Genomic DNA, 9,989 nt, shown 5'->3' on the forward strand with positions numbered 1-9,989 from the left:
TATATATATATATATATATATATATATATATATATATATATATGTATGTATGTATGTGTGTGTATATGTTTGTGTGTCTGTGTTTGTCCCCCCAACATCGCTTGAAAACTGATGCTGGTGTGTTTATGTCCCCCGTAACTTAATGGTTCGGCAAAAGAGACTGATAGAATAAGTACTAGGCTTACAAAGAATAAGTCCTGGGGTTGATTTGCTTGACTAAAGGCAGTGCTCCAGCATGGCCACAGTCAAATGACTGAAACAAGTAAAAGAGAGTAACTGACACTCTGTTGGTTATAACAATGAGGGTTCCAGTTGATCCAATCAACAGAACAACCTGCTCATGAAATTAACATGCAAGTGGCTGAGTACTCCACAAACATGCATACCCTTAATGTAATTCACTGGGAGATTCAGTGTGATACAGAATATGACAAAGCTGGCCCTTTTGAATTACAGGTACAACTCCTTTTTCCCAGCTGAAGGGTCTGGAGCAGTGTGAAATGAAGCGTCTTGTCCAAGGACACAATGTGCTGCTAAGAATCAAACTCAATGACCATATGAGTATGAGGCAAGTACCCTGACCACTGAGCCACGCGCTATTCTAGGAAAATATAATTATTTCTACTCTAGGCACAAGGCCTTGAAAATTTTGGTGGGAAGGGGTCTATTTGATTACATCGACCCCAATGTGTAACTGGTACTTATTTCATTGACCCCAAAAGGATGAAAGGCAAAGTTGACCTCAGTGGAATTTGAACTCAGAACATAGTGGCAGACGAAATACTGCTAAGCATTTTGCCTTGCGTGCTAACAATTCTGCCAACTTGCCACCTCTCAAAGAAACTATAATACAACGGTAAATATGTAAGGTATCAAGAAAGCATGCTGCATGATGTGGGTCCATTTATACTTCTTTTATCACCAGAGACTTGTTCTTAGTATTTGAATCTTTGGTTTTATTTAGTTATTAATATGTATTAACTGTTAAAGACAGGGATTGACAGAAATATGTATTCATGATATACAAATAGCATAATAGTTAGTATTGAAGCAATCTAAGCAATTTTAGGAATGCTGGGGGGTGTGGCCTCAAAATTTTATGTGCCCTAATATAAAGGCATAAACTATAACAAAAGATCTTGTTAAAGAAAATGTAATATAATGGTAATTATAAGATGTGTCAAAAGTGAGCTGCTCTAAAAGAGGTCACATTTTAAACTTTTAGCACATTCTCGTTTACCACCTGATATATGCTCAAAGCTATGCACTGTAGCTTCTTTGAATTATGACTAGGCACCAAGTGAGAGTTTTAGCCTATGTGACAATGGACAGACATAGAAAAAAAATACTAGATTGTCTGTGGCTAGTGTCCTTACAACAGGCAGCAATGGATAAGCTTCAAGAAACTAAATAAGAACAATCCACCATCTTTTACATACCATCATGATAGGCTTAAATCTTGATTCAAATTATTGTCCTTAAACGCAACAAGTTTATGCAACAAGATTCACCTTTTTGACTCTTACATCAAAAGTATCGACCCTGATTTTATCACAATCACAAAAACATAGACACATTTTTTACTCTGCAATGGTGTTTTTAGCATGGCTGGCTACAACTTGTTTCACAAAGATTGCACTAATTATCATGGGGGTGGTGTGATGTTCTACATTAAAAAAAACTTTTCAGAAATTCCTTGCAATGATTTGAACCAATCACAAGAGGTATCTTTTTGTGATATACACATAAACATGTCAAAACTGTTACATGAAGTTGTTTACCACCCACCAAACTACCATCAAGATGCACAGCTTTTTGGTATCCTCAGAGCTGCACTTATGTTTTCATTGCTGGTGACTAATTGGGAAACCTTTCAGTGGCCACAACATGCAAATGATTTCCTTGATGTAGTACTGGATTCAAGCTGGTCCCAGGAAGTCACCTCCCCCACAAGAAGTAACAACACTTTGGATCTGCTCTTTACCACTACTCCTGAAACAGTTTTCAGTGACACTACTAAGGAATCCTTTGGTGACTCTAATCAAACTATGGTCACTTCCAATCCGTTTCTTATGGGCAGAAACAAGAACCATTACCACCTCCAAACTACTTGCTTTGACTGGAACAAAGCAGACTGGAACTCTTACTGTACTGAGTTACAACACCCACACTGACTTGAATTTTATGATTCCAGAGACGTTCATGCTGCACTTAAGAAAGTTTTCAATTCAATCTGGGTCCCTTGTGAAGCATCAGTACCATGTAAATGCTTCAAAAATCCCAAAAGTGCAATTTGGGAGACAACAGTAGTCTGATTTGCCAGGAGAGAATGTTGTGATGTTGAACAGGAATACAGACTACATAGAACAGAGGAGAATAGAAGGCACAATAGATCATCTTACCATCTCAAGCAGGTGACAAAAAGTAGTGCTTGAATTTGAATAATGTTTGGCAACTAACCCTGACAGCAAAGTGTTCTGGAAATATGTGCATTTGAAGCAGAAACTTCACTCTCCAGTTGACCCTTTTTGCAATCCCTTCACATATCAGATTACTGATGATCCCAAAGAATGCACAGAACTTATTGTTGAATGCTACGCTGGCATTTTTACTGTTGAAAGTCCAAATGTACCATCTTCATCACCTCTGACATCAAATTCTATAACATCTGTGAAATATGCACCAGCTATGCTGCTATGCCACCTCAAGAATAGGTGCAACTATGCCTCTCCTGGTCTTGGTGATGTTACTCATCTGCTTCTCAAATGCAGTAGGTTCTTTCTTTTGCACCAGCTTTCATTCTTCCAATTGTGCTTTGATAACTGTGTCACTCCAAAGCAGTGGAAAATTGCCAGCATCATTCCCCTGTTCAGAAAGGGTGATCGGAATTCACCTGTCAACTATCATTCAGTTAGTCTTACTAGCTGCATCGCCAAACTGATGGAGTTCTGTATCAGAGAAATATTCTGGAACTTCTGATGCCCTCGCAGCTTATTCAACCCTCACAATTTAGATTTATCCCTAACTCCAACCACTGTAGCTAACTCCTTGAGTTTCTTGCAGACATCACTCATGGGCGGATGTTATCTAATTCTGTGCCACACAAGCAAATTTTGAACAAGTGCACCACCATACATTATGGGAGGAAAAAATCCAGCTTCAACATACTCCCTCAGCAACACCAATCTTAAGAAGTATATTAGTGAGCATGGCCTTGAGATTATTGTCAACAGTGATTTGTGTTGGACAAACCGCATTTCTAAAATTGTCAAAAAGGTTGAGGGTATCTTAGCATCCTTCAGTAAGACCTTTGTCAGCTGCTCTCCATTTATCTATTTAAAGCAGTTTATGACTATGGTACATTCACCAGTTTGCATCACCAGCCTGGGATCCCTATCTTGCTCAGCATATCAGTCTCCTGGAAACTGTTAAGAAACATGCAACTAGATGAATATCTGCCATCAAGCATCTACCATACTTTGAACGTCTTGCTTCCCTGGGTATGGACACATTAAAGTTCCAACGTCTGGCACCTGACTTGGTAGACACTCACATCATTATCCACCATCTTTCCAACAACAACCTTGGGCACCTTTTTGAATACCATGTCTAAAACTGTGGACATGCTAACAAAATCAAAAACCAACATGCCATCCACAACTTTTGGAAACATTTTTTCATGCTCAGAATTTCTGAAGTATGGAATAAACTACCTGCATCAGTTGTTAGCTGTTGGGAGATTACATCTTTCAAAACTTTCATGTTTCCTGAAATTTGCCAGCAGTACATCTGATGCCCTACATCCCCATTTTTTAAAAATGACTTATTCACTGTCACTTCCTGTGTATATTCTACATATTGTTCATGTAGTTTTGGTTACTAACGAGTTGTAGTGCACTGAAGGGTTGCATTTTGTTAATTTTATTTTCAATAACTAATGAAAGTGTCTCTACACCATTTTCCATCATTGGCACAATACTCCATCATTTTGTTTTATATTCTTTCATAATAAAAAATACTTTACTGTAACTTTATAATGGAGTTTCTTATTAAAACCATTGAAACTGTATAGATTGCAAACTTAAGTAAGACATATAATTTTGATAAGCATGAGAGCAGGCATGGCTGTGTAGTTAAGAAGCTCATTTGGCAATCATGTGGTTTTGAGTTCAGTACAACAGTGTAGCACCTTGGGCAAGTGTCTATCATATCTCTAGGCCGAGCAATGTGAGTGAATTTGGTGGATGGAAACTGTGTAGAAGCCCATCATACACACACACACACACACATACATGTGTCTTTCTGTGTTTCCCCATCCCACCACTTGATAACTAGTGTTAGTTTGTTTATATCTCTGTAACACTGAGGTTTGGCAAAATAAACTGGTAGAATGAGTACTAGACTTAAAACCAAAAATAAGTACTGGAGACGATTTGTTCGATTAAAGTCCTTTGAGATAGTGCCCAGCATGGCCACATTCCAATGACTGAAACAAGTAAAAGCTAAGTTTCAACTCTTATTTTTTTTCCTTAAATCCTCAAACAAAAATAATCCTATAGATCATTTATATCAATTCTAACTTTTTCTTGATATAGTGATCTCAAAGACACATCGCTACCCTTAAGGACGACAAAAAACATATACATTTTAACATAAGGTCAAAATCTCAAATTAAGACTGAGCAGAATTTCCTGACTTGCACTGATTTTATCAACTCTAGAATGATTAAAGACAAAGTTGACCCCGTGAATTCGAAATGAAAACATGAAAAGTGTAACTAAATTCCGCAATTTTATCCGACGCTTAACTACACAATTGCCCTAAAGACACTAAATATAACTAATTATATCTAAACCACTAGAATTTGGAGTTGACGTAAAATCTTTAACCAATAATCTCCATTTTTTTGTGTTATTGTATATTAAGGCGTATTTTTCATATTCTAGCAGAGTATAGCTTACAGAAAAAAAAAATAATAAACAAAACAAATGAAATAAAAGAAGACAAAAATCAGTCAAAGTCTATGTGAATTCCAGAGTATTTCATAGTTTGTGAGGAGGAAACTTAAAATTAAGAAATATATATAGAAAACAATTATCGTCTTCGGGCAAAAATGTTCCTGAAATGGTTAATCTTTTACACCAATTGGAAAATATTTACTGCAACGTATTAAAAACAAAAGGAAAAAAGCAAAAAAACAAAAGAAAAAAAAAGCTATCCGTTTAAGACCAAACACCTAAATATGTATTAAGTTTTTAATGTTGGCGAAACTATTCCAAGCGAAAATGTGCCAGAAGTCAAACGGAATAGAATAAAAAGTTCTCAAGTCAAAGAATAGCAGATTTTTCATTCGTAGTAAATGAATTTCTAACAGAAAGTTCTTGTTCGAAAAATTGCCAACTTTCCTGGCGTCTCTTCAAAAGTTATATTCTTCTTATAACTAGTTGAGACAGATGTTTTGAAGTTTTAAGTTTTGCCTGTTGCTGGGATGGTACGTCTATTAAATTGCAAATATCGAACAGATACGTTTAGATATTTAGCATCAAATTCTAATAATCATTATATACCGAGAGAAATAGAAATACACTAAAACATGATATCTAATGAAATATTTAATAATGAAGAATCTTGTAAAATTCTAACGTCATTATAAGTATTAATAACTCTCAAAGAGATAAAAAGAAAAGTGTGGACTGCTGAATATGAGGATAGGTTTAGATATGGGAAAAGAGATAATTCTTGGAGAGATGTAGAGGAACTCTTTAGGTTTTAAAGAGTATTTCTAGTGTAAGTCTCTTCTGTTTGAAGAGTTCAATAGTAAGAGGTCAACTCAAGCGGAGCTCTCTCCAACATGCTCAACAATCACTTTTCGTAAGTAAACCTTCTTCGATTATTATTCAATCATCTTGCAATTTATATAGCATATCATCCTTCTTATTATTTACCTCGTCTTTTGCGTTGCATAAGACGATTAGTGTTCATCCAATCATTAACTTTTAATAAACTTTTGATGCTAAAATTTCTTACATCACCGTCAATTTCTCCATTACAGAATAGACACCTCTATCATATATATATATATATTTTATTTTCACAGATTTCTGTTTTACTTTATAGTTTAATCAACGTTAATGATGGTTTAATAATAATGATTATTATTGTATTATATATAGTCATTCCTTTTCTTCCTGTGTTGTATATATAATAGGCGTTACCTTATCATCGTAGTAACGCAACTAATGATGGTGATGCTGTTGTGCTGTCCCACCTTAGCCATAACTAAATACAACAGTTAAAAATCAGTGTGTATATATTCAAAATACATACTTCACAAATAAATATACCTATATATATATATGTATATATGTATACATACATACGCACACACACGAATGTATATCCAACGTAGTGTTTGTCTCTCCCCATCTTACTAAGGTTATTTGGTATCATCAGCTTCGATAGACTGATAGCCATACCCGTAATAGAATTCAAACGAATATATGGATAATATAATCATTTATAAATATACTTTGACTGCAATTTGTCGTTTATAGTAGAAGTGTTTTGTTTTGATAAATCTCAATTTCGCAATTTATTTAAGAAATCCTACTTTATTTTAGGCTGCTATCAGTGATTTTTTTTTTTGTGATCGACTCTACATACATCTCACAGTTAATATTATCGTTGATAATCATGATTTGTTTCAATTTATTTTAATAGAAATTACATTTTCACCTAGTGTATTTCTATTTTACGAAACTTTATTATATCGTCTCCCTCCCCCCTGCTATTAATTGTAATATTTTAAGCAAAACGCCACAAAAGTATTCGTGTATGTGTGTGTGTATACACACACACATACGTACATCTATCTACATCTAAATGTATTTGTATATATATATATATATATATATACATATATATATGTGTGTGTTTATGTATATCGTCGTTTCATCTTCAGAAGCAAATGTGATATCTACATTCAGTGATACAAATTAAAAATATTTTATTTGTATAACGTTGTAGTTATTCTCTCCTCATACTCCTTAGATCTCGGTTTTTTAAAAGCATTTTATATAAACATGCACACACTCACATACATGTATATATAATTTATGTGCGCATATATGTCTAACGAGTATATTCACTAATCGCATTCCATTATTCTGGTAACTAATTCGTCAGGATGGTTCTCTTTACACACACACACACTCTTATACACATTGCTTACAACTAACTTACCAACGATTGCCAAACTGCACACTGCCTCATCATCAAGATACCTTACCTACTCAGATGCTACTCCAAAATTCCTACGCATTTATAACTTAACTGTTGATGAGTGTTAAGATGCTATACACTCTGTCTGCGAATGTGTTTAATTTAATGTATTTATTTTTATTAAAATCCATTTTTGTATAATATCTAAAGCATAAAATCAGAGATTAAATTGCTTTAGCGACAATTTACCTAACTTATTTCTCCCAAGTCTGGTGGAAGATGTCTCAAACATGTACAAATAGACTTAGTTATTCAATATGCTTTCAGTAATGTTAATTCTTAGAAATATCTCGACTCTGTATTAAAACCCTAACCCTACCTCTTCAAGCGTGGCTTTCTTTAAAAATTTTACTTCTTTTTTTTTTCTCCATGAAATACATTCTTCCTAAATTATTATTAAATTTGGTAATTATTTTGCTGATAATAAACAAACCAGCGGATGTTTATTTATCAAAAGAAATTTGTTTGGAATGTTTGCTATGTGACATATAACATTACATGTTTATTTAGTTATGTGTGTGTGTGTGTATGTGTATAATAGTAACAAGACTGTCTCGATAATAATTGTGGTTGTGAGATAGAAATATTCCCTGTGTATTAATTGTTGATTTTATTTCTCCGGGTTTTTATCAAGCGTGGATTGATGTACATTCGTGACCTCTAGAACACGAGTCACGAGAAAGGTAAACAATTCGGGACAATCAAATGAAATGAAAATAACGACACAAACGAAGGAAAATATTCTAATAATAATAGTAATAATAACAGAATCAAGGTGAAAGAGCAGAGATCCTCCTCGGTTATTTTAAGTGAACTTAATTTTTTCCTCTCGGTATATTAATCTTGTGGATCTTATTCACAAAACACATCAACCATGGAAGTGTATTCTTTGTTTACAGTTATAAAGGCCATCATGGAGTTTAATAATCTTAGGATTAAATTTGATAAATTGAAATTGTCGGTAAATTAAATGTGATGAAGGCCGTTGTTGTTGTTGTTCATTTCCAGATCGATCTTGATTGGGCAGACTTATGATGAAAGGCTCTCCAATTATGACCACCCTGTTTTGTTTTCAAGAGCTAACCTAACTACAACTACATTATTCAGTGCGTCTTTTTTTGCGTGTGAATTCAGGGTAATATTTTAGGTTCCCTTGTTCGTCTCTTTTTTTTGGGGGGGGGGGATTTTAAACATTTTTCACAATATACGTTACTGCTAAATGGTGTAATGTTATTGTTAAATAACAAAGTTCTAATGGATTATTCGACTGATCAATAAATACGAGCTCAGTTCTTGCATTTAACCCTTTTGTTAGCACATTTCTGTTTAACCCTTTTGTTAGCACATTTCTGCATTTGATCTCAATTAATTCTGAAAATAATGTAAGTAAAATAACGTTGTCATTATTAAGCTGATGCTTGGAGCATAACATGAAATTTCGATGGAGAGTCTTAATTTTACATCACTCCAAAACAGAGGATTGTATAATAGAAAGACTGGAATTTTTTAAACACAAATTTGAATTCTGTAGATATTTTCTTGTATCACTTTGTTATTCTCTTTCTCGAACTTTGGTTTATGGAATACGAAACACACCATTTTGCCATTAAAATATTTGTCTCAGTGACTTCGTAATTGCCATAAGTTTTTAACTATTCAGTCTTGTTTTCTATTATTTTTAACTCATCAGTAATGTATATATGAGCATTGTGATTTTGGCCTATCCTCTTTACCGTGAAGGCAGCAGTGCACACATATGTTAACCCCTTAGTATGAAGGAGTATCGGGAGAATTGGGTGAGGTTTGTTGCAATTAGTGCTCAACAACAATTAACTGTATACTATGGTACCACATCGTCCGCTCTAAGTTACTTTACTTTTGTTATTACGTATGATTTCCTTCTCACTTCCAAACTCAGGCTCTTGTTAAGCACTTCCATCTCTGAGTGTTTGCTTACTGACTCATCTTTGTTTCTTATTCAACACCGAAAATACGCGAGCTGACGAGCGAGCCTCTGTCTAGTTACACACCCTGCTAGAAATAGCGACCAAATCCACCTCTGATTTCATTCCACTGCATTGAAGGTGGAAGGTCATGTTGGATGGTAGAGTCCTAGTTAGGGTATATCGGCGAAGGTAAAGAACATGCACACCCAATGTTTAGGATTAAGGTTACGCCGAAAACTGGTGGTGTGCATATTCTTGACCTCCGCCGGGTATATCTACGTGCGTGTTAACGTCCACTTTGCATGGGTCGGACGGAGTTTATTGAGGCAGATTTTCTATGGCCAAAATGTCCTTGTCGCCAACATCGAGCAAGGTAATATTTCCCCATGGTCACATTTTCACAGACGATTGAAAATAAGCAGTATTGCTTGTGATGGTTACACTCGTTTACAAGTACCACATAATATCAAGACAAAGGGACATAAACACACACTCTCTCTCTCTCTCTCTCGCGCACACACACACACACACACTCTTATTTCAGTCGTTAGACTGCGGCCATGCTAGGTGCACCGCCTTGAAGAACTTTTAGTCTAGCGAATTGCCCCCAGTACTTATTTATTTTTTAAGTCTGGTACTTATTCTATCGATTCCTTTTTGCTGAATTGCCAAGTTAGGGAGACGTAAATACATTAACACCGGTTGTCAGGCAGTGGTGGAGGACAAACACACACATACACACACACACACACACCTATATAT

The 9,989-nt window shown here is 35.1% G+C and overlaps 1 protein-coding gene across 14 annotated transcripts in view; it reads left to right on the forward strand.

Annotated features, from left to right (window-relative positions):
- The first annotated feature begins 5,218 nt into the window (after positions 1 to 5,218).
- The window catches only part of LOC106881761 (uncharacterized), a 129,387-nt gene continuing 124,616 nt past the window's right edge, over positions 5,219 to 9,989 (forward strand). For 3 of the 14 annotated variants that reach the window (XM_052971834.1, XM_052971827.1, XM_052971836.1), the window contains exon 1: positions 5,224 to 5,871. The gene's annotated coding sequence lies outside the window, so the exon portion shown is untranslated. Of the gene's footprint in view, positions 5,872 to 9,989 lie in introns of all 14 variants that reach the window. The other 11 variants (XM_052971824.1, XM_052971825.1, XM_052971822.1 and 8 more) reach the window with 6 other exon arrangements.

Source organism: Octopus bimaculoides, chromosome 11 (genome assembly GCF_001194135.2).
Source record: "Octopus bimaculoides isolate UCB-OBI-ISO-001 chromosome 11, ASM119413v2, whole genome shotgun sequence".
NCBI classification, from domain to species: domain Eukaryota; kingdom Metazoa; phylum Mollusca; class Cephalopoda; order Octopoda; family Octopodidae; genus Octopus; species Octopus bimaculoides.